Source organism: Nycticebus coucang, chromosome 12 (assembly GCF_027406575.1).
Source record: "Nycticebus coucang isolate mNycCou1 chromosome 12, mNycCou1.pri, whole genome shotgun sequence".
NCBI lineage: Eukaryota > Metazoa > Chordata > Mammalia > Primates > Lorisidae > Nycticebus > Nycticebus coucang.
Window position 1 is genome coordinate 1,235,630 of NC_069791.1, and position 25,557 is coordinate 1,261,186.

At 45.6% G+C, this 25,557-nt stretch overlaps 1 long non-coding RNA gene across 5 annotated transcripts in view; it reads left to right on the top strand.

Moving 5' to 3' along the window:
- Nucleotides 1-1,432: 1,432 nt before the first annotated feature.
- Nucleotides 1,433-25,557, top strand: part of LOC128562262 (uncharacterized) — a 98,952-nt gene continuing 74,827 nt past the window's right edge. For 4 of the 5 annotated variants that reach the window (XR_008373389.1, XR_008373391.1, XR_008373390.1 and 1 more), the window contains exons 1-3: nucleotides 1,445-1,529; nucleotides 7,230-7,481; nucleotides 17,485-17,680. This is a non-coding gene — a long non-coding RNA (uncharacterized LOC128562262). Of the gene's footprint in view, nucleotides 1,530-7,229; nucleotides 7,482-17,484; nucleotides 17,681-25,557 lie in introns of all 5 variants that reach the window. The other variant, XR_008373392.1, reaches the window with a different exon arrangement.

The window sequence follows — 25,557 nt, forward strand, 5'->3', positions numbered from 1 at the left end:
AAGACAGGGTTAGAAAATCCTTTAATTTTGCCAAAGAAAGTTCTTGAAAAAGGGCTCTTTCTCCACCGCCATGAAATATCACTATTGTGTGTCACTTTGAGTTCTCCAACACTCTTGGGGACTTGTGTCTCCCTTGTTCTCCAGACAGCGAACACTCCACTGCTGAGGCCACATGCTGCCACCAGCTGGTCAGTGTCCCCAAGGTCTGGTACTCCTGGGGCGCAGGGGGACAGAGCGATCAGAAGCCAGATTAGATCCCCAGCCCCTGCCTTGTGCCCCCCAGTCTGAGCTTCTTATTAGCACTGACTGCCCCAGGCACCAGGTTCAAGTAAACTTCCCCTGTGAAAGTTGCACCAGTGGTAGGGCTGTCCCCTTTGAACAGCCAACACTGGGGGAAAATACTCAGAAACTGCGTCTGTGCACCAAGCTCCGGGTTCTGATCATGACGTGGATGGTGGTTACAAGCTCCGAGGGTGACATGGACGTTGGTTACAGGTTCCGATCATGACGTGGATGGTGGTTACAGGGTCTGAGGGTGAAGTGGATGTTAGTTACAGGGTCCAAGGGTGATGTGGACAGTAGTTACAGGGTCCAAGGATGACGTGACATTAGTTACAGGGTCTGAAGGTGATGTGGACTGCAGTTACTGGGTGGATGGCAGTTACAGGGTCCGAGGGTGACACGGATGGCCGTTACAGGGTCTGAAGGTGATGAGGACAGTAGTTACAGGGTGCGAGGGTGACATGGACAGCATTACAGGGTCTGAGGGTGACGTGGATGGCAGTTACAGGGTCCGAGGGTGAAATGGATGGTAGTTACAGGGTTTGATGGTGATGTGGACAGCAGTTACAGGGTCTGAGGGTGATGTGGACGGCAGTTACTGGGTGGATGGCAGTTACAGGGTCCGAGGGTGACACGGATGGCCGTTACAGGGTCTGAAGGTGACGTAGATGGTAGTTACAGGGTCCGAGGGTGCCGTGGACAACAGTTACAGGGTTTGATGGTGATGTGGATGACATTACAGGGTCTGAGGGTCCTGCGGATCTGTGCGGAGCCTTCGCAGTGAGGGGGGCTGAACAGCAGTCAGTGCAGCTCGGCTCTATTTGTGAAGAATGGAGAATGAAAGAGACTTCAGGCTTCCTCAGGGCGAAGTGGCCAGAGAATGAAATGATGGGATGTGTGTTTCCAATGAACCTCTTCTCACTGCCCCCCTTCCCCAAGTTCCTTTTTCCTCCCTTGAGATTGGGGGTGGCTTTGGGGACACAAAAAAGTATTTTGGAGAGAAACTAGTTGGGAGAAGCACTGTGTAATGTGTGCACCGCTGTGTGTCGGCCCAGGGTTCTAGAATGTTCTCCAGTTCCATCCTCCCCTGCACCCTGCACCCTGCACTGCAGGGCTGCCCTGTGGGGAAGGGTGAGAACTAAGTGCAAACGGAGCGTGGCCATGTGTGAGTGCCATTGGCAGAGAGGAAACCTTCCCAAGAACAGAGAACTTGACCTATAACTGACATGGTTTTTGCTTCCTTTCAGGTAATATTTATTTATTTTGCTGAAGTCAAAACTTTTTTGTTTGATTAGAACAATCAGATTGCTTTAAAATTCAAAGCAGAATTAAGGATCACTGTAAACTTTCCAGTTACTCCTGCGGTAAACTGCGGGTGACTGTGTGGAGAGGGGGCAGGATTAATCCCTGCCCGGCTTCCTAAGGAAGGTTTGCGGCTGTGGACAAGCCCCTGTGTGCGGGGGGGACACTTACTCCCTTTTCTGTGCCAAACCGAGACTGTTTTAGTCACAGTAGTCTCTAGGATTCAAAATTAGGAAACTGCTGAGTGAATGGTGATTCGCTTTGTAATAATTCCTGGGTAAATTGAGCAAAGCTGAGCCCTGTGCTTGGGCGCGGCCTCCTCCTGGCCTTCAGGGTATCTGTGTACTGCCCTTTACCGGGCTCGGCTTTCCTGGGCCCACCGGGGTTGCAGCTCCACCTGCAGACCGAGAACAATGGAGGGGCCAGAATTTGCAGAGAAGAGGTGGGGCTTTGTCCTCTAATGGACCCTCTCGGACCACACACCTTGACCGGCAGTCACGGGGGCTGCCTTTCCTGCCACTTTAAGCTGGGCGAGGGGTTGTTTGTGCATTTTGAAAAGCTGCAGGAGTCAGGTTGGCACTCAGATAATTTTGCTGTGTGAATCTCGAGTTGCAAGAAGCCCTGCAGGGATTTGTTTCTTTCTCTGCTTCCCCTCTTCTTTTCTTTTTTTCCTTTTTAAGGCGTCCCTGTTTACTTTGGCAGATGCTGAACTTTAAGTTAAAGGTGGGTGGAGGCATCAGGGAAGGAAGTGTGTGGGGGAGACACGGTGGGCCAGCTGCCACCCCACTTTGCTTTGCTGGGAGGCTCAAGTAATCATCAGATGGATGTTTTGGAAAAGACTTTTTAAAATACCAGAGACTGTAGGATTCTTTCTTTCTCTCACCCCTCCCTGCCCTCTCAAGCTGAATCTGTGCGGTGAGAGAGGGGGCAGAGCCGAGGGAGGCCACAGGACCTCCCGGGTGGACCCATGAGCCCTTCAGAGGCTGCTTCCAGAGTGGGTAATAACAAAGAATGTTCAAGGCCATGGCCGTGGAGTGTGCAATGGTTCAGCATGTGAAGACTTTCTTTTGGTCTGTTCTGCCTTACCCTATTTTCCAGTGTTCAGCTCACATGGTTTCTAAAACATGCCCTACTGCCAATCAGTAGTTATTTAATTGTGAAAGCCGACACCCATCCCGCACCCAGCTCCTCCCTGCCTGGGGGCCTCTGCAGAGCTGTTCCTGTGTTGGGCACAGTCTGACCTAGTCCTTCTCTGCCCCTCCCACAAGAAACCTGCATGCATTTTCCTTCCAGGTCTCAGCTTAAACCTCACACCAGTGATGTCTGTCTTCCTGTCGTCCTGACCTGCCAGGCTGGGTGGGGTCACTGTACTTGCTAGAGAACTAGAGTCAAGCCCCCAAACGCTGTGAAGGAGCAGACTCAGCTAAAATAATGACAACAGCCTCTGTCCCCCGGTTTGCTTGGCAATAGCCATCGTCCTCTTCTTTGCTTCCCTATAACTGCTACTCTAGAGCGCACTGCTGGTGTAGTAAAGATTCTTGACTGGGCACAGTGGCTCACGTGTGTAATCCCAGCACTCTGGGAGGCCGAGGTGGGCGGATTGCCCGAGCTCAGGAGTTTGAGACCAGCCAGAGCTAGAGCAAGACCCCGTCTCTACTAAAAATAGAAAAATAACGAGGTGTCGCGATGGGCACCTGTAGTTCCAGCTATTTGGGAGGTTCAGGCAACAGGATCGCCTAAGCCCAGGAGTCTAGCATTGCTGTGAGCTGTGACGTCACAGCACTCTACCCATGGGGACAGAGTGACACTCTGTCTCTAAAAAAAAAAAAAAAGATTCTTAACTTTTCTCCACAGAAAACATCATCTGTTTGGAGCCAGGGGTGGTTTTTGAGATGTCTTCTGGGTACCGCATTCCAGGAACTGACCCACTCAGACCACAGTCCACACCAAGGGACTGATGGTTCCCCCTGAAACCAGCCAGTGAGCAGGCCCCAATTGCCTAACCCTCTGCCCACCAAACTGTCTTTTTTTTTTTTTTTTTTTTTTTGTAGAGACAGAGTCTCACTTTATGGCCCTCGGTAGAGTGCTGTGGCCTCACACAGCTCACAGCAACCTCCAACTCCTGGGCTTAAGCGATTCTCCTGCCTCAGCCTCCCGAGTAGCTGGGACTACAGGCGCCCGCCACAACGCCCAGCTATTTTTTGGTTGCAGTTCAGCCGGGGCTGGGTTTGAACCCGCCACCCTCGGTATATGGGGCCGGCGCCCTACTGACTGAGCCACAGGCGCCGCCCCCACCAAACTGTCTTTAAAAACTCTTGTGGGGGAGATTTGAGAGATTTCTCCCACCTGCCTGCTTAGTGCCCTGGGAACCAGCCCTCTCTCTGCGTGCATCTGCTGTCTCTGGTGCTGGCTTCCTCTCGGGCAGCAACAAAGTGTGCTGGACTCTGGCCACCCGAAGATTGAAAGGGACAGTCCTGGCTGTCCACAAGCTCATGGCTGTGGATGCTCAGGGCATCCGCCCCTTTCTTCAAGCAGCCGCCTTGATAAAGGGACCATCAGCAGGTGTGTCTCTCCCTGCCTCACTTCCTGTCACTTGGTGGTGGCTCCAGCTCTCGGGGCTGCTGCAGGGGAGCAGAACGTTCCCAGCCGCCCACGCCCAGCTCTGTGGTCAGGCGCCGCAGGGCATCCTCTCCAGACCTGGGGAGCTGGGGTGGCAGGGCAGACGGACAGTGTGGTACCACTTGCCCTTGTTCCCGGGTTCTGTTAAGTTTAGGGGCTGCTGGATGCGTGTTTGAAGGTTTGGAGAAAAATCTTTCACCTTCTGTGAGGCATGTGAATTATATTCATGCGAACTTTAAAAATTCTTGGCAGAGGGAGGAACGTCGAGTGAACGGTAACAATGCCCTGTCACCTTCCTGTCCTTTAACTGCTGTCCTGGTGTTGCAAAGGCCTGTGAGAAATCGGCTGAATTGGACTTTGTCATCGACCTTCTCACTCATGAGGCAGCTTCCTTACTCTTCTGTGCTGTTCCCAAATGGCTGTCTCTGATTTAAAATATTTTGGACACAGGCATGCCATTGATGTTTGGTCTCTAAGAGGCTCACTTCTTTCTTTTCTTTTCTCTTTTTATTTTTTATTTTTTGAGACAGAGTCTCACTCTGTTGCCCTGGGTAGAGTGCCGTGGCATCACAGCTCACAGCAACCTCCAACTCCTGGGCTCAAGTGATCCTCCTGCCTCGACCTCCTGAGTAGCTGGGACGATAGGCACTGGCCACTAAGCCTGGCTAGTTTTTCTATTTTTAGTAGAGATGGGGTCTTGCTCTTGCTGAGGCTGGTCTCAAATGCCTGAATTCATGGGATCTTTCTGCCTTGGCCTCTCAGAGCATTGGGATCACATGCATGAGCCCCCTCACCTGGCCAAGAGATTCACTTCTTAATACAACGGGTTCTAAGTGAAATTGCAAACAAGTTTTGGGCTGCTGTTTTTATGGGTAAGCAGGTTTCCTGGTGTCTGCTGTTTCTCTAAAAGGGCTCTCTCAGCCTTGCAGGAGATGGGCTGTTGTTTACGAGAGCGTTTGGATGATGAGAGAGAAGGCTCTATTCACATGTTTTGGAGACTTTCACCCAAACATGGGATGTAAGAGAAAAGAAAACTCCCAACTGCGTATCTTAGAACCATGCACGTAATTTCTAATTTTTCTAAGATGATTACCATTATGCTTTTGGGCAACTGGCCTTTCTTCCTTCTTGATTTTTCTCCCATCTGTATCTTCACCCTGACTGCGTCTGTGAGCACAGTTAATAGCTACAGACGGCTGACTGTGTATCAGGCATTGGCTTAAGGACTGTAGAGGAACAACTGTGCTGTCTCCGCACCACAGCCGTGTGACTCCGCGGTTGCTCTGATCCTCTTCTATACAAGCAAGGCAGTGGAGGTAGAAAGCACAGAATCAGCCACCCCACGTCACACACGATTAGGGGACCTTATTCGAACACAAGCAGGTCTGGCAGCAGACTAGTGCCAGCCCTCTCTCACTAAGCTTCATCACCGTTCATGTCCCACTGTGAACTACAGAGAGGCCCTCGCTCAGGCCTGAGGTGGACAAGTAGCCTAAGCCTCGGTGCTGCCCAATACGCTGCTCCCCTGCCCTTCACTGGGCGGGTCACTGAGCTGAGCTTTGCTGATTAAAGATCAATTATCTTCATGAAAAAAAGTTGCTAATGGAATAAAATATTACAGGTACTTCTCAGTCACACGCCCGTTGAAGGAGATAATTGTCCTTCGTGTCATTTAAAGCCTGAATACAGATCCTGTAAATTAAAACAGACTGGTGTGTCTCTCCCCTTCTCCTGATCAGTATTATGTTAAAGTGTTATAACTTAAATTGTGTTCTCGATGTTCAAGATTGCCTTTGAGTGGAAACAGGAATTCTACGACTCTCAGCTCAGCCCACCTTGGAATTTACACATTCTGTGATTTGCTTTTTTACGTCTGTTTCTCTGAATGAATTCAATTTCCTACACTCCTATTTGGACCAGAAGGATGATATGTTAGACATAGATGGAATTTACTGACTTCAACATCTGTTTTAAGAAGTATGAGCACTTCTCACCTTTAGTTGGAAGCTGCTAAGTTCTACCCCTAGAACGAGGTACACTTTGAGATTCAGGGTGAAGATTTTACCAGGCCCTCTTAAATGCTCCGGGCTTTTATGCTTTCCTGCACAGAGCTCTGGGGACAGAGCAATGTGGTCATGGCTGTTAGAGATAGTGGGCCAGGAACACCTGGTCACAATAAATACAGGCTCCTTCTTTCAGCCTCCTCTATGGTCTTGAAATGAATCTACGCATTTAAAACTTGTCATTTCCAGGATTATGATAATGCTGGGTAATGAGACATTTTTAACAAGTCCCACATTGTAAATCTGACGCTTGCTTATGCAAGAGGCCGTGTCTGAATTTTGTTAATTGTATATTTTCCTGGATTCTATTCATTCCAACACCAAATCAGCTTAAAAATCACGAATATTTACAAGATGTCTAATTATAAAATCACGAGAGCAAATGAATTTATCCAATGTTATTTTGAGAAATTGTCTCCCACACTGAAACCAGGCAAATTCCTAGACTGCAGAAATGCATTAGGGCAAAGCCTAAATCTGTGTGAGACTAATCTCTTACTGTCAAATAGTGACATTTATTGGTATGTTTCTAATTATAAAAGTTATTCATGCTTATTTTAGAAAACTTGGGGTGAAAAGAAGAACATAAAACCATTTCTATCTCACTCATGCCTGAAATCTGGACATCAAGAAAAAAGTAATTGCATATTCTGTCGAGGGTCCTTTTTCAAAGTAACTACGTTATTGAACCCAGCATGCATTTCAATTTAAAATATAAATAGGAATTTCTGATTACAGCACAAATGCAGCGGCACTGTACCACAATTCTGATGGCAGACACTCTTCTTCTTGTTACTTTTTTAAAGTTACTTTTTCCAATTATGAAAGTTATATTTTCATTATGGAATATTTGAAGAGCATTAAAAAAAATCATGCTGAATCACCCCGACTTCTCCTCAAGGCAAGTACCAATATTGGTATATTTTTATCTAGGTCTACATCTTTTCTTTCTCTTCCCAGCAGATGTTTTCTTAGAAATGAATCACCTCAGGTGGCGCCTGTGGCTCAAAGGAGTAGGGCACCGGCCCCATATACCAGAGGTGGCGGGTTCAAAACCCGGCCCCAGCCAAAAACTGCAAAAGAAATGAATCACCTCACAGTCTTCTTAGAAAGGCAAGCAAGGCTGAGGATGCCCCACCACAGGCCCGGTCCAGCAGAGCAGGAGAGGAAGAGTCACAGCTGCAGGCTCTCTGCACAAGGACCTCAGGGATCCAGGTTCGGAACTTGGAATGAGTTTCCTAAAAGTAAATTCAAATGTGTTGGGGGCTGAGTGATCTCTCTGCCGCTCATGCGGGCTATTGGTGCTTTTTTGGGTGAGGTAAGTGTCGTTTTATCCTCGTTCCAACTTGGGTTTTACCATAATGTGGCTTTCATTTCACCATCAGCTGTGAAAATAACCTGCCAGTCTAACAGAATCAGGCACACAGTAGGTCTTTTATAAATGCTCACTGAGCTCAACTGGAGAAAACGAAATTTATAACCTGGGCAGTCATCTCACCTGACAATATCAAATTGCTTTTATGCAATGCTGTAACTTAGCTTAGTTAATTGATACAGATTTGACGCAAATGTGGACATAATTAATAGATAATTAATAGATACTAAAGACGGTGATGATGGAGATGACAACGGAAAAGGAGAAAATGGAGGAAACCGTGAAGCCAGAAGGAGTCCCGCATTCACCACCTCGTTAGCACACCTGCGCCAGTGTGCACCTAGGCGTCACGTCACGCCCACCTCATGGAGCACACCTGCGCCAGTGTGCACCTAGGCGTCACGTCACGCCCACCTCATGGAGCACACCTGCGCCAGTGTGCACGTAGGTGTCTCTGCCTCTACACAAGTAAATGAAATGGTTTACAGGAAGGTCTTAGGCTGTGGAGCTGATAGGCTTATTTTTAGAGGAAAAAAATACAAGGTGGGCGGCGCCTGTGGTTCAAAGGAATAGGGTGCCAGCCCCCTATGCCGGAAGTGGTGGCTTCAAACCCAGCCCCAGCCAAAAACTGCAAAAAAAAAAAAAAATAATAAAAATAAAAAAATAAATAAATAAAATTTTCTTTTAAAAAATAAAAGGAACTGAAAATGTAAAAAAATAAGGAATGTCAAGTGCAAAGATACATGCTCAAGAAATGAATTCCATCATGAGGAAAATGTTCCCTGTGTACATGGGCAGGAATCTTATTTTTGCTTTCATGAATTATAAAGTTGCTTTGCTTTGATTCAACTAATTTCACTAGCTTAGGACTTTTAACGATATGAAAATTATCTGTCTGATGGGAAGACCAGCTACCCACACGCTTGGAGAATTTTTTGTTCCTTGGGAAATTCCTTAAATGTTTGGAGAGTATCAGCTGTGGACACTACTAAGGGTAGAAAATCAAATCAGTGGACATTCTTCTGTTTCAACGGCACTCTTTATGACCTCTGAGGTCTGCATTTCCGAAAGGATGGCCTCGAGGCCACCTAGGTCAGAATCACTTGAGCCCTGATCCACAGGCAATTCCTGGGCCTGGCCCCAGCAGAGAATATTTGGGTATGGGGTGCCAGAGGCTCAGGCGACACCAAAGGTTGAAAACATAGTAATGAATGCATTGTAGAAGGCATTTGTTTAAAGTTCCTAGATTATGTGAATCCAGAAGAGAGAAGGGACAGAGCACACTGCTTCTCTCTCCAATGGAGTCACTCACCCTTTGGTTTGAATTTGGTTCAAGCAGGTTAAGAGATGGGTAACAAAGTCCTCAAGAGGAGGGAAACTAATATTCAACAGAAGAGAAAACCAAGACGCTTCTTCGCCAATGAATGAACCAGCTTTTTGGCCCTTGCAATAATAATAATGACAAACAATGATTAATGCCATTTTTTGTTACTATTTCATGTTTAGCACTTTCCATGTACAACTGTAGGGGTCTTACTTGATCTTGTCAGTAACCCAATGAGACTGATGCTTCTGAATAAAGGTGATGGGGCCACCAAGGGTCTCCCTGCCATTAAGTTATAGGGATGGTTCTGATTCTAGAGCCTGGGGTCTCAGCCCCCACACCATAGCACATTCACAACTTTTATAACCCTCAGCTTTGCACATCTCCCAGGGAGAGAGCTCTAATTGAAGTGTTTTTTCCCTATTTCTCTCTCTTTCTCTTTTCCTTCTTTCCTTTCTTCCCTCCTTTGAGTTAGGGTCTCGCTTTGTTGCACAGGCTGCTGAAGTACAATGGAGTTGTCATAGCTCACTGTAGCTTCAAACTCTTGGCTTCCAGTGATCCTCCTGCCTCAGCCTCCTGAGTAGGTGGGACTTCAGGTGCCCATCACAACGCCAGCTAATTTTCTTTTTGTAGAGATGAGAGTCTTGCTCTGATCCCTGGCTAGTCTTGAACTCCTGGTCTCAAGTGACCTCGTGCCTGGGCTTCCCAAAGTGTCAGGATGACAGGTGTGAGCCACTGTGTCCAGCCTTCTCTGCCTCTCTTGAACCTCCCTTGAGTAGTTGCTGCACATGCCACGTGGCACATAGTAGGTCTATTAAAACCACAAGATTTAAATGCCCACTATGAGTAGAATACATTGCTAAACTAAAACAAACAAACAAACAAACAAACAAACAAACAAGAAAACTCTAAGAGTGCTGGTAATATTCTGTTTCTTGGTCTGGGTCAATGATTTTCAACTGGTGTGCCATGAACATTTTTAAAGGTCATTACATTATTTTTGAAACAGGTTCAAAGCACAGTAACTATATTCTTTCTTTTACTCTTTTTTGGGTCAACACAATTTCAGTGTGCCGTGGAAGTTTAACTCTAGGTTCAAGTGTGCCGTAAAAGAGATCGAAAAACACGGATCTGGGTGCTGGCTACATGTGTAGATTTAGTTTGTGAAAATTCAGTAAACTGTACTTACTTAAAAATAAAATGAACCTGCTGTCCTAATTTGGATTATAAAACAGCTGTTGAAACGTACCCCCAATGGCCATCCTCCCTGGGTCCCAGCTTCCCCTTTCATTTCCAAATCAGCGAACAGTTTTCTGATGAGAAAACTGTAAGGTAATTGTTCCAATAGTACACATAGAAGTATCTGTCAGATCAAAGACTCAGAGTGGAAGTTTAGGCTGGTAAAGGAAACAGGCTGCTTCCCTGTGAAACCCTTTTCATCTCTTGCTTTCAGTAATCTTAAAAGTTTAGCACATTTTTCTGTTATGTTGACACGTTGTATACAGACCAGACAGACCTGAAGCATCTTGAATGTGTTTTAAAAATCTTTGCTTGAGTGACCTCACGGGACGCCTGCCTGCTTTAGCTTCGCCCGTACTGAGAATCAGCAGTTACTTTTAAGTTCTAATAAGTTTCGCATGTTTTGCAGTGAAGCTGTGCTTGGCTAATTTCCACCTTTAATTAGGAGCTTCTGGGTTGGTGTGCCAGTCGCGGGAATGGCATCGGCAGAGCTGAACGCCTGTGTCCCTCCGTGACGGATCAAAACAGGCCTCGGGCTCTGACAGCAAGAAGCCCCACTGAGAGCCAACCAGGATACGGTTTTCAGTTGTAAAAGAAAATTATAATTCACAAGTTCTTGCCAGATGTTGTATCCCAATATCTCAACGGCATTTCATCTACCCAGCGTAGGTGGTCATAGGAAGTCCAGCCAGAGAGATCTGATTTGGTTCTTAAAATCTTTTAAAAATTAGATTCATTCAAAGTATTTATAGAGGGAAAGTTGATCCATCTTTTTTTTTTTTTTAACTTTTAAAAAACTTTTGGGATGGTAAATTTTGGAGTAATGTATATAATACCCTTAATTTAAGAGATAGCTTCAAAATCCTCACATACGATGTAAATTTTCTTGATGATGTTAAATGAAGAAAAAAAAGTTTCACCTATAAAATGTAAAATAACTGGAAATAAACGAACCTGAGTGGAAATATAGATTTGGGAGCTAGTGTCTGTTTCAAGAAGTAAACAAAAGAATCCTAAGTTGTTTTTTTTCTCATCTCAAACTTATACTAAGCTGTAAATGCTACCGAGAACAAATTTACAAAAAACTTCATTAGGTTGACGAAGACAGAGCCTCAAGCTGTCGCCCTGGGTAGAGTGCTGTGGCATCACAGCTCACAGCAACCTCAAACTCCTGGACTCAAGCAATTCTCCTGCCATTGCCTCCCAAGCAGCTGGGACTACAGGCGCCTGCCACAATGCCTGGCTATTTTTTGTTGCAGCCATCATTGTTGTTTGGAGGGCCCAGGCTGGATTCGAACCTGCCAGCTCAGATGTATGTGGCTGGTGTCTTAGCTGCTTGAGCCACAGGCACCGAGCCAAGAGCTAATATATTTTAAAAAACTAGTTTGGTAGTGGCCTCTGAAGTGTTGAAAGGTATTTATTAAGATTCAAATACTAATATACATGGAATATTTACAAGAGGTCCTTGTGGTCATGCCAGGCCAGTGAGAGTCTGCCCATGCTGGACTTTGCACACGACCTTGAACTTCAGGGCTTCCTGACAGTCCTGTTACTTGACTTTAGCAGGATACACATTTGCGGCTTTACATTTCTCACGTCCTTTCTTATTCTATTAGATTTGTGAATGCTTTTATTGGATAGACAATCGGTCTTACTCTTATCTTATTTCAATATAACTGTAATATAATTTCACGGTAACACGCGATGCTGACGGTGGGGTAGAGTAGAGTAGCAGGTCTCACCTGCTGGGCAGATCCTATTTTATTTGGGTATACCTATAAAAAGTCATTCCTGAAGGAATGTCATGGCAAGATTTTTTTCCCTCAGTGGGATTTAACTGTAATGAAGGTCAATGTGAAATCCCAGTGATTTAAAATGTGAATTATTGTATTAACTTTTCCCTATGAAGGACTAACTATAGAAGTTAACTCCAGAGCAATCTGGATATATTCATAACTCGAAGCTAAATTCCCCGCTAATTTGGAAGACACCATTGTGTTTCTTTGTTTTTGCAAGTCCCCGGTTGCCTGTCCTTGACATTTTAGAAGTGGGAGAAGGATGCTCTTTTAAAGACACACCCCTGGCTCTCCTCATGTGTTCTGACCTTGTGAGGACCCAATGAGGGCGCCCTCTGCTGTGTCTGTGAGACGGGGGTGTCTGGGCGGCGCCTGTGGCTCAGGGGAGTAGGGTGCCGGCCCCATATGCCGGAGGTGGCGGGTTCAAACCCAGCCCCGGCCAAAAACTGCAAAAAAAAAAAAATAAATAAAAAGAGAAGGGGGTTTTTGCACTAAGGCAGGAGTAAACCGACCTTCAGGGTCTCCAGCCCTGGCTTATCCGAGAGAACTGAGCAATGCAGGCAAACCTGACCCAGGCTCGGAGGTTGGAGGCCAACTCTGAACCTAACCTGAGATTTCCCCTTTGGACTTGTTTGATTCTCCAGATACAAAACACAGAAACAGAATTTGTGTATAAAGTGTTGTTGGCACCAACTTTTTGAAGGATATTATCCTCCAAACGTCATTCAGAGGGATAGATTTTCACTCTTTCCTCTCCATTTTAAATACAAATTTTAACTTACAGAATTAACAAGATCCAAAAATCTCTTCTTAGTTCATTATGTCCTCAGAGTTGTTCATTTTGGAAAACCTCTCCCTTTTCAAACTAAAACAGGCAGATTAAAAGTTACTCATTTTATTTTCATACAGTGAAGAAGATTTAAAATCATTATCTACATTTCTAAAAAACTCTAGTCTTTGAAAAGTTTTTAGACAGACTAAGAAAAATACACCTTATAATCAATAAAACCTTAATATTTCATGAGGATTATAAAGATGTGATTCTTTTGGCCTTTATTGTTAGTCTTGTTAATGATTTTAATTGCTACTAAGTTTTTGTTAAAAAAGATTATAATTGATAAATGTTTTAATTCAAGGGCTTTTTGTTTGTTTTTTTGAGACCGAGTCTCACTCTGTTGCCCAAACTAGAGTGCCGTGGCCTCAGCCCAGCTCACAGCAATCTCGAATTCCTGTGCTCCTGTGATCCTCCTGCCTCAGCCTCCCAAGCATGTGGGACTACAGGCACCTGCCACAACACCTGGCTAGTTTTTCTATTTTAGTAGAAATGGGTTTTGCTCTTCCTCAGGCTGTTCTCAAACTTCTGACCTCAAGGGATCGTCCTGTTTCAACCCCCCAGAGTGCTGGGATTACCAGAATAAGCCACTGCGCCTGGCCATCATTTGAGTTATTTTTTATTAACACAAAGATACATAAGTAGCACCTCCTTCCCTTTTGAGTGTATGTGCACAAGTTTGTGAAGGACAAACTTTCCACCCCCTTCTCTTTCTCCCTCTTGGGAATGTGAGATGATCTGGTATCAGGACTCCAGCCTCTAGTCTTCACCCCACCTTGTGCTGACATGTGACTTGATTTCTCCATGTGCTCAGCTCTGGAGCAGAGCTGCCAACCTTAAGTCTTAAGTCTTGTGTCACCATGTCATCACCTAGGGATAAGTCTTGGGGACGAGGAGCTCTCCTGCCAGGAAAGGCATCGCCTGAGACCACGGGAAGAGCCTCTGAATTAGACATTCCAGAGTCCAAAACTTGTCTCTGTGTGTAACTAGCTCTAATAAGCTTTGACAAATTTCATCATCTCTCTGATTCTCAGATCCCTCACCTATAAAAAGAGGGACAATGAAATTACTTCAAGGGGTCTCCAAGAGAAGTGAATGAGATATTCTGTACACTGATCATTTAGAGTGTGCCTGAAATTTAGCAACTGTGCTCTATGTAGCAACACAATTTACCATCATTATTTTGTCTTTGCCAACAAGGATCACTGAAGTTCTCATTGAATAATTACAGTCCTTAGGTTTTTTTTTTTAATGATGTTTCAAGAATTTATGTCAGTGTCTATGCAAATGAAACAGCTCAGTAAAGATTTGATGAGTGAATATACAAGACTTTCACCAATGTAGGTTTTTTAAAAAATGTGCTTTGTTACCTAGCAAATGCTCAAACTCTAAAAATATTTTCATAGGATAATGAAGAATTGAGGCATATCTACATGAGCTTGCAATGATTATTTCCTCACAAAACTTTAAACAAAGAAATTCCTATAACTGTTCTTTGTTCAAGGACTTTAGCTTAAGAGAGGCCTTCAGCTACAACACAATTATGTTCATATAGTACCCTTCCCTAGAAAATAGTGTCACAACAGCAGACTGCTTGCTATGGGGATGTCCCTACTTAGGGGAGAGACCTTCACCAGAGCAGTGGCCATTCAACAGTGGTGAAGACTAACCGAAAGTATTTTCCTCCAAAAAACACTGTAAAGGAACATTTACAGAGTAGCATTAATTTCACATAAAATAAAAAAAATCTTGATTTTCCGTGACATAGCTCACACTAATGAAAGTCCACAGATTATTCCCCAATATATCATTCCCTTCTGTTTTAACAATTATCACCACAAGAACTAACAATGCCTGAGAAAGTCTGGATAGCACAACCAGTTTTGTGCATAAATGCTAATAGTCTGTGCAACAGCAAGTGATGAACAGGAGGAAGTAGGTATGTGGCTCATGCAGTGTGCAGTGCTGAGTGTGACTCTGAGTTACTGATGTGGCTCACGTGGTGCCCAACTCTCCCCGAGTGTGACTCTGAGTTACTGACGTGGCTCACGTGGTGCCCAACTCTGCCCTAGTGTGACTCTGAGTTATTGACATGGCTCACGTGGTGCCCAACTCTCCCCGAGTGTGACTCTGAGTTACTGACGTGGCTCACGTGGTGCCCAACTCTCCCTGAGTGTGACTCTGAGTTACTGATGTGGTGCACAACTCTCCCCGAGTGTGATTCTGAGTTACTGACGTGGCTCACGTGGCGCCCTACTCTGCCCAAGTGTGACTCTGAGTTACTGTCGTGGCTCACGTGGTGCCCAACTCTCTCCCCGAGTGTGACTCTGAGTTACTGTCGTGGCTCACGTGGTGCCCAACTCTGCCCGAGTGTGACTCTGAGTTATTGACATGGCTCACGTGGTGCCCAACTCTCCCCGAGTGTGACTCTGAGTTACTGACGTGGCTCACATGGTGCCCAACTCTCCCTGAGTGTGACTCTGAGTTACTGACGTGGCTCACGTGGTGCCCAACTCTGCCCTAGTGTGACTCTGAGTTACTGACGTGGCTCACGTGGTGCCCAACTCTCCCTGAGTGTGACTCTGAGTTACTGATGTGGTGCACAACTCTCCCCGAGTGTGATTCTGAGTTACTGACGTGGCTCACGTGGCGCCCTACTCTGCCCAAGTGTGACTCTGAGTTACTGTCATGGCTCACGTGGTGCCCAACTCTCTCCCCGAGTGTGACTCTGAGTTACTGTCGTGGCTCACGTGGTGCCCTACTCTGCCCGAGTGTGACTCTGAGTTACTGACGTGGTGCACAACTCTCCCCGAGTGTGATTCTGAGTTACTGACGTGGCTCACATGGTGCCCTACTCTGCCCGAGTATGACTCTGAGTTACTGTCGTGGCTCACGTGGTGCCCACCACTACCTGAGTGTGACTCTGAGTTACTGACGTGGCTCACATGGTGCCCACCACTACCTGAGTGTGACTCTGAGTTACTGACGTGGCTCACATGGTGCCCACCACTACCTGAGTGTGACTCTGAGTTACTGATGTGGCTCACGTGGCGCCCAACTCTCCCCGAGTGTGACTCTGACTTACTGTTCCCGGAGGCTCTTTCACGTGTTTTTCACATGCTTCTGAAGTTAGAGGTGGGCGCTACCTCCAGCTGGTGGAGGAAGGAGGCAAGCAGGAGAGAAGTTGGAGGAGTCTCAGAGTCTGGGGCTGGAGGAAGGGCTGTGCCAGGAAGCAGTCTGGGGTCTGGCTCAGCTCGCTGACCAAAGCCCGTGTAGATGCCACCCCACTTCCTGCCCTTCTCAGGAGGTTTCACTTGATGGGTAGAGCCCCAGGAGAATCTTAAATTGTGGCATTTTGCCTTCATGCTGATTTTACTTTTTTTTTGCCTGGAAAGTCCTCAGGCTCTTCTCACTGTGGTACCTCCTGCTCTCTGAGACTGCTCCAACATCACTTCCTCTGTGCAGCCTCCCCCAGGAGCCTCTCGTGGGGTAGTGGTGTCTCTGTCACTGGTCACACACCCCTGGGAGTCTGCCCGGGTTCCCGAGCCCCGTGCTGCAGCCGTCACTGTCTTCTCACTGTCCCTTGCTGCACCGGCTATGTGCCCAACACACAGCCAGTCCCAGCTTTGTGCCCAACACACAGCCTAGAAACGTGGCAGATGGGAGGCCCTACTGTGACATAAATAACGGAATATAAATTAAGTATTTATTTACATCTTAATGATGTAACTGTTTTTAAGGAAGCTTAAATACAATGACCTTTTAGGAAATGCTAAAAAATTATTTTTACACGTGAAGAACTAATTCTAGTGGCATTATTAGGTGCTCCTGGAAAAAAGAAAAACTTCAGGGTCCAAAAAGTTAAAAAAATATGGGGTTAAGCAAAATTAAAAATAATACATATTTAGACTCCGGATTTCACCAGAGCCTGGTGTACATAACACGTGTGATTTGTCTCCTTATCTAAATCCAGAATTCCTTGAAAATGTTTTTGCTTCTATCTGTCAACAAGTAGGCCCAGTGCTTGACACAAACTGAGTACTCCGTGGATGTCTGAGTGACTTCCCACCGCACGAGGCATCTGAACAATCGTTGGGAAGTCTGGCACCCTGTTTGGCAGGGCTGCACATAAAAAAACAAGAGCTTCTAATCCAATGCTACCCGTATGCAGCTAATCATGAATGAGCTGGGCATGATTTAGAGTCCTCCCGGACTCCTGGCAGTGCAGTGGCTACAATTAGAGAGACATGACCTCAGGGCTGTCTTCTTTTCTTTTCTTTTTTTTTAAGACAGAGTCTCACTATGTCGCCCTGGGTAGAGTGTCATGGCGTCACAGCTCACAGCAACCTCAAACTCTTGGGCTCAAGCGATTCTCTTCCCTCAGCCTCCCAAGTAGCTGGGACTGCAGGCGCCCACCACAAGGCCTGGCTATTTTTTGGTTGTAGTTGTCATTATTTAGCTGGCAAGGGGCCAGGTTCGAACCTGCCAGCTTTGGTGTATGTGGCCGGCGCCATAACCACTGTGCTACGGGCACCGAGCAGGGTTTTCTTAACATGCATCTCACATTCACTTGTATTTTTAAAATTTTAGAAGTGCTGTAGCTATGTTTGTACCCAAAAGCTAATGTCATGTAAATATGTCTCTTGTTGCAGGAATGATTTCAGCTGTGAGAATTTCTCCAGAAAACCTGCTTTCTCTATTTGAGTGAGGAAAAAAAGAGAGCAAACGCAAGAATTTCTCCCGTGTAGCACTGACTTCCTCTGTGGCCCCAGAGAAGCCATTTGAACTCTCTTCTTTGGTTCCCCCAGCTGTGAAACGGAGCTAAGAACGACTAATGTATTCCACAAGGTAACGGTGTGGGTTAAAACAGCCAGTGTTTCAAGGTGGCGGGCCTACGCGTGCCAACACTGTAGAATGGTAAACTCTGTCTGATCAGTGTTTTCCTAGCTGAGCATTAATGTTTTCTATTAGATTGGGTTTTCAAATCCCCTACGTTCATTCAAATACCCAATTCATGTGAAAGTACTTTATTTCTATGTTAATAATTCAATTTTTTGACAAAGAAGTTTCTGGAAAACAATGGCACTTAGCCTTAAGATAAGTACTGTGAATTCTTATACCAGCTCCATTGCAACTGTGGGCAGGTCCCAAAATATCTTTGCTCCTATGTTTTGTTTCAAGTCTGAGAGCAAAGTATCTGTGCCCAATTCTTACAGGGCTGTGAATCGTAAAGGTCACATATGGCTAAATGCTTTAAACTCTGTGGCAAAGATACCAGAGAATATTATTCTACAGATGGGAAAACTGAGTCCCAGAGAAGCAAGAAGCACTTAAATCACGTGACAGGTGGGCGTGAGGAGGAGCACACAGCGCTGTGGGTCATAACCGGCTCTTTGCCTCATGGCTTCCTCAGGGGACAAGGTGCTCAGAGGCAGGGCTTTGGCTCAGAGCGGCCACCCTCACCACTTTGGTGGAGGTCAGTTGTCTTTCTCCTGTTGATGTAGCTGTCACCTGACCCCAGGCCGGACCACATTTTTACTGAGTTCTCTCTGCTTGTAGCACAGAAGCGGAGGAGGCCAGAGCTGTAGCCAAGGAAAGGGCCTGATTAGAGTGTCCAATTAAGGACTTATTATTGGCTGCCAAGAACCCTGTCATATGACTTGTAGAAATAAATCAAAGTCTTGAGAGGAGGCCAGAAAGTCACAGACATGCTGTTAAATCTCTGGTCCTGTATGATGCTGCAGAAGTAAAGGGTAAATACAGAGTGTAAATTGAGTTGTAATTCCAACCGAGTCCACACAGTCAGTTGTGATGGCCGAACAACAGATGCGTAAAGCTTCAAGGAGGCAAAACGTTACAGACCCTGGCTGTTACCCAAACGCCCTTGCAGCTAAAATCAAAGAGTCCTGTATTTGCGCAGAGACAGAGTTTTAAGGACAAAGTAGCAACCTCTATTGACTAAAGGGGTTTGCCACGGATATATTGCCAGTAATCTCAAACCCACACAGCAGAGACTGGGCAGGCTTGGGAAGCAAACAGGTTTTGTGGAATGATGGATTTTCTTTAATGCCTACCGTGTTCTTGGCACTTGGTAGACTCATTATATGATTCCTTTGAGCATTAGTTATGTAGCACAACAGTATATATGCACACAGGACCCTGGCTGGGGGGAAAAAGAAGCTGGCACGATTTCTTCACGCCTTCCCTGCTGGTTCCATCTCTTTGGGTCTGGGCTGAAGGACAGGAGGTAACAGCTGCCATCTTGGTGCTGATTCTGGCCCAGGCGGTGGGCTGTGTGTACGCATCATTTCACGGCCTGGCACATGCCTCTGTGGGGTGTATAGGGGACATTTTCACAGATGAGAAAACAAGAGCTCGGATGAGGTGAAAGATGGTGTTAGTAAGAGCTTATGTTCTGCAGCCAGACTGTCCGGAATTGAGCCGTATGGCATTGGGCACGTGACCTAACTGCTGTCCCAGGTATAACATGGTGTGAAGTACGTGTCACCACCTATCCTTGTTGTTACTAAACAAATGGACACAAAGCATGGAGAACGGTCTCCTGCATGGAGTGAGTGCTTAACACATGTAAATGGTATTTATTTTTATGATCAGCCAAGGTTATAGGCACAACTATGGCATGGAGGCAGAGCTGGGCCAGGCTCAGGTGTCTATGCAGCCAGCGGCTTTCCCTGAACCACCTCTCCACTGTTTCTCCAACATTCTGGAGCAGTTTCTAGCTGCTCAGCAACGGGAAAATCCCAGAAAGAGAATTTCTCCCTCAATCCAAACGCATCTCCTTTTTACCAACAGTATTTATTTTATTCTTAGTATTTCCAAGTGCTACTGCTGACAGCCAAAAATAAGAATAGCACAATAGCTCACATTCACTTTTACGCTGTCTCTTGAACTCTGCCTGCTAACCCTGTACTCTCCCGGCTGAGCCCTGGGTGTCCCCGGTGCCTAGAGCAGTGATGTTTAACCAGTGTGCCGAGGCACACAGCTGTGCCATGAGAGGATCTTAGGTGTGCCATGAAAAATTTTAAAGATCATTAATTAAATTATTTTTGAAATAAGTTCAAAGCACAGAAAGTGTATTCTTTTTTTTTTTTTAACTCTTTTTTTGTATCAACATAATTTCGGTGTGTCATGGAAGTTTAACTATAGGTTCAAGTGTGCTGTGAGATGAAAAAGGTTAAGAATCACTGTTTTAGAGCTTCTTGCAAACAGGAGCAGAGAGAGGCCATTTCCTGATGGTCCTTGTGACCAAATAGCTTCAGAGAGAAAAACCGTCCATTCTATTCAGACCCTAAAGGCATAGGTTTAGATGCTGAACGGCCACTGTCTAGGGTGTTTTCCTTGACATAGTCCTTTGGACTTGGCCCAGTTGCACCAAGGACAGACGTTGTCAGCCTTGGGCTTGCGCTTTCCACAGCTGGCCATGTGGGCAGCCCGGGGAGGCCATCCCTGCTTTGATGCTTGGCCACTAGCTCTCTGCGGGTCTCAGAGATGTTCAGTGCAGTCCAGAGGCCCCGCATCTGGCAACAGAGTGAGCTGTGAAACTCATGTCCGGACTTAGAGGACTAAGGCAGTTATGAGGTTTTTTAACTCTAACAATAATTTTGCTTTTTTTTTTTCTTTTCTGACTTGGGACAAAAGACAATGGTCCCATCACTGGTCAGAGGGTTTTGAGTTGGAATGGACTCTGTCCTGCTGGCTGCCCTTAGCTGAAGCTGGGCCCCCCTCTGCTCTCTGTGTGGGCTGAGAAGCAGGTTGTGGGAGTCTGGCTGTTAAGGTGGTGTAGGCAGGTCCCTGGGACATCTTCTCCAGGGCCCAGAACTCCCTGTTATTGGGCTGCAGGGAGGTGACATGCTGCCTCAGACTCTACAGGCTGAGATCCAGTAAAGAGCTGCCATCTTCTGTGCAGGAAACTTAAAAGGTTTGAGTTGCCAAAGGTCACTGATTTGGATTCTCTGTGATCATTCTTGTGTTTATAGCCGCCTCCATGAAGGGCTGGGGGATGGGTGGAGGCTGCACTGATTTTCTGGAAGAGGATGTGTTCTAGAGTGACCTCCGTGTGCATCCTCTCAGTCCAGACAGTGGTCATGTGCTGTCTAGACTCCTTTGTGCTTCTCACAACAGGACAGTTGGTGAAGACGTATTAATATTTATTGATGCTGGAGGAAATGGACACCACATTTAATGTCTGGAGTCCACTTAGCTGGGGGAACACGGAGAATACTGAGGGGCTGGAGCAGTCTCCAGGGCTGTTCAGACTCCATCACCACCCCTGCCCCCACACCATGAATCTGCCCTCAGCATGCCCAGCTGGTGCTCCATGTTTCCCTCTCCAGGCTGTGCTGGGAGTGTCTCAGCATCTCCAGGTCAGGTGCAGGCTTTCCTTTGTCCTTGAAGGGACCTTCTCATCTACATACTCAGCATGTTCCACCCAACACCTAGAGTCACTGAGTCTAAACTCATGTCCACTGGGAAAATCCTCCCACAGTCATTATGGTACTGAGCTTGCCCTGGGGCTGTGCTCACCATCCTCCAGGCACCATAGAACACATAATCTTTACATTGGTCAAAGCTTCTTAAATAAGAAATGTGAAGTTGGTCCACTGTTAAGTCTGGGCTATTTGCTATTATGGGTGATCTGGCTGGTGTTTCTGCTCCTACCCCGGGAGCTGGGGCATGTGTGGAATGATATGTATGTTAATTTTCATCCTTTTTAGTAAGCTCCATCAGAGAGGGTTTTTTGTTTGCTTGAGGAAAGTTGAAACTAATAACCCAGACGAGTCAACGGGAAAAGCCTATGATGGGAGGCTTCTAGGAGGATTTTCAGAGTTGCCAGCCACTTTCCCTACCTTCTCCTAGAGGTGTAAGAAGTCTCTCCACACGCTGGTGGAAAAATGTCTATTCGTTCCCTGGAAAAGTTCACTAAAACCTGTTACCTACTGGATAATCAAGACTCATCTGAGGTAAAATTACTGTTTGTAAAACATTTTGTCTCGTGTCAGAGACATACGTGTGCTCACTTGCTTAACTCTGGGTGGAAGTTTCCTGGACATTTGAATTGAGACTTCTGTGCTATCATCCAGACTTTCCGTGGAGTCCCACCTCCCTAGATCTTTCAAGTTTTCATCCTTGATTTAGATGCTGGTGATTCTCACCCTGAAGGAAAATCTAGAACGCTTTTTCTCATCTGTGAGTGATAGACTGGGTGGCTGTTTGCCTGTGAGGACAAAGCTGTGGTTCAAGTCTCCCCGGACCCCTGCTCCCCAGTCTGTGTGTCTGAGAGGTAAAGTCAACACTGGGGTGGGGGGGCAGAGCCAGACCTGCTCACAGCCCTTCCCACACATAACAGAGACCACACAGGCCAACAGGTGAAGGGGCACGTCGCCTTTGAGCAGCGACCCAGGTGCCCACACTGAGGCCTCTCCTACAAGAGGCCAGAGGAATGTGAGAGTCTGGTCTCAGGGCAGCAGGAGTCTCCTGTTTGTTCTAGTCTACACTTTAAAAGGATGGTAGGCAACATTTGAGTGCGCTTGTTTCTCTACTTACAACTGAAGAGGAAGGGAGAGCATCTTCTTCCTCTTTGCAGTGACCACCAGGAGAAGAGAGCAGTGAAGGCCTGGAAGCTTGGGCTCTGGAGCAGCTGCCCCGGCCATTTCTGGATTCCTCATTGTGTCACTTTGAGTCTCAGTTTTCAGTAAAATGGGAATAATAACTGTGCCTAGCTCACAAGGCTGTTGTGAGAATTGTCTGAGACAACATGTGCTTGGGCCTCAGTAAGGTTACATGTAATGACATCCATGTGCTTCCAAAATTAAATTGTGTGAAATGTGGGGTTAATTTGCTCCAACATTAGTAAATAATAATATATCTTCAGTCAATCTGTTGCAAAAAGCTCAAAGATGGTTAGGTAATGCAATTGACCATTTGATAAACTAAGAAGGTCCACAGGAGGTCACTCTCTAGAAAGCCCAAGGGCTAGTCACCCCCCCTCCTGCCCTCTCTACAGGTTGGGCTGTATGTGGTATAGGTACATAAATGAGAAACTAAATAAAAAGGGAGCTTCAGAGAGGCCTCACTCCATGTCTTTGCCTGATTATTGCAGATCTGCACAGGCATGTAAAGCGGTTATGGGGGCCTTGGAAAGAACTAGCAGGTGCACTAGGCTGAACAGCACAGAGCTGGGAATAGTTTGTGTTTCCACCAGCCTGGGCAAAGAAACCCAAGATATGTAGGGCATTTGGGGGAGTCCTCAGAAGGGCCAAACTTTTGTAGTGGGGTTACATTAGTCCTAGTGTAAAAGCTTCTCTGGAATTACCATACAAAGCTTAAATGCAAGACTTTCATGAATCAAACAGATCTGCCACAAAATCCAACATTCTTTAAAGGAAAACAATAGAATCCAGCACCAAACAAAATAAAATTAAGAATATCTGTAATCCAGCAAGCTATTATTAGACATACCAGGAAGTGTAAAATATGATTTATAATAAGAGAACAAGCAATAGGAATAGATTGAGAAATGGCAGAGAGAATGGAATTAGGAGACAAGGACCTTAACAAAGTTTATCCTTTGTTTAAGGATGTAAAAAAGACCACAAACATGATTACTATTAAATAAAAGATACAAAAAGACCCAAGTGAAATAGATAGAGATGAAAAATACATATGAAACACAAGACAAGCTAGATAGGATTACCAGCATATTATGTGATTTAGAGAAAAGGGCACCATACCTGAAGACATAGCAATAGAAACTACCCCAAAATGAGACACAGATTGAAAAGACTAAGAATAAAACCAAAAGAAAATGCACAAAATACACACTAGACTCTGAGGTTTTATTAAACCATGCGTCATATCTGTAACGAGTCCCAGAAATGTGAAGAATAGGAACCAGAAACACTGTCTGACAAAGTGGTGGCTGAAAAATCACACAAATGTTATGAAAAATGTAAACTTGGATCTATGATCCAAGAAGTCAATAAACTCTAAACAGAAGTATCATAAAGAAAATCACACCAAAGACACATCATAATGAAATTTCTGAAATCGGTATCTAAGAGAAAATCTAACTAACAGCCAAAGGGAGAAAGACGCATGTACAGAAGAGCGAACGTGAGAAATACAGCCGACTGCTCATCGTAAATCATACAGGCCCAAGGACAATGGAAGGTCATCTTTTAAGGCCTAAAAAAATATAAAATTTTCAGGTCAATAAAAAGCAAGATGGGCAGAACCTGTGGCTCAGTGGGTAGGGTATCGGCCCCATATACCTGGTGGTGGGTTCGAACCTGGCCTGGGCAAACTGTAACAACAATAACAAAAATAGCTGGGCATTCTGACCGACGCCTGTAGTCCCAGCTACTCAGGAGGCTGAGGCAAGAGAATTGCTTAAGCCCAGGAATTGGAGGTTGCTGTGAGCTGTGTTGCTACGGTGCTCTACTAAGGGCGATAAAGTGAGACTCTATCTCTAAAAATAAATAAATAAATAAATAGCAAGCAATCTTCACTGTAAGAAATGTGTTGAACCAAGTTCTGTTAGCTGAAGAAAAATGTGCCAGATGGGAATTTTGACCTATAGAAAGAGATACTGAGAACTAAATGGTACATATGTGGGTAAATATAAAAAATAGTTTTTTCCCCATTTTTCATTTTCTTCCAAATGCACCCATGCTCCTAACAAGAAATTATAAGCTTCTCTACCATCTCTTTTTAGTTCAAGAGTGGCAAACTCCGCTCCCTATAAAGACTCATATTGATAAATATGAGTAAAGTGCACACAGCTATGCTCATAAGAGAGAGTGGGGGCAGGAGCAAACGGAAGAATGTATGTCCCAACTTCACTGATTATTGCTGGGAGGGAATTGGGCCCAGCTCTTCCTTTACCTAGGACTCCAACACACACTACCCCATCAGTTGTACTCAGCCTTCGGGCATAGTAAGCATTACATTCAACAAATGCTTACTAAATTGGAGGTCGTTTTCATAAATTATTTTTGCAAATGAGCCCATACTGTCTGCATCTCAGGGAGCCAGGACAAGGGTTAGGACTAAAGCGCTTGACTAAAATTTTGGTGGAGTATTCTGAGCAGGTGTCAAAATTATGTAGTAAGATTTTGCTCAAGGAATTACCCTGTGCTGACGTGAATACTCACCCCAAGATCCCGCCCTTCTTCCTACTCTCAATCCACCATCATGCCTCCTGTTCTGTTTCTGGACACAGCTGAGGAAAATGAGCAGGAGGGCTGGGCTTGTGGCAGCAGAGCTCCAAACAATGCATGGCCTCAACTTCCAATCCATGCTGGAGGGTCACCTTGCCACTTCTCCAGATGGCTGCTTCCTCCCTGTGCAGGCCATCGGGTATTCTAGGGATGGGAGGGCAGGGGAACCCTCTCTGGAAATATAGACCAAACAAAATCCCAGCTGAACTGGAGCCCTGAAAGTGGTTATGGGTAAAAGGTTCATGGATGCTGGCAGCTTTATTAAAGCTTATTTTTACATTAATATCATTCTTAAGCAAAAGTCTAACCACTACATATGCATGCATTGAGTCCAAAAGACCGTGGAACTGAGTTCTTATAAAAGTGGGCTCTCAAAATACTGTATAAGATCAAAGTTGTTGGATGGTCCATAAAAAATAATTTTCCCCCAAAAGAAAAAAAATTAATAATTTTCCCAGTTAAAGTCTCTCATGCACTCTTGCTTTG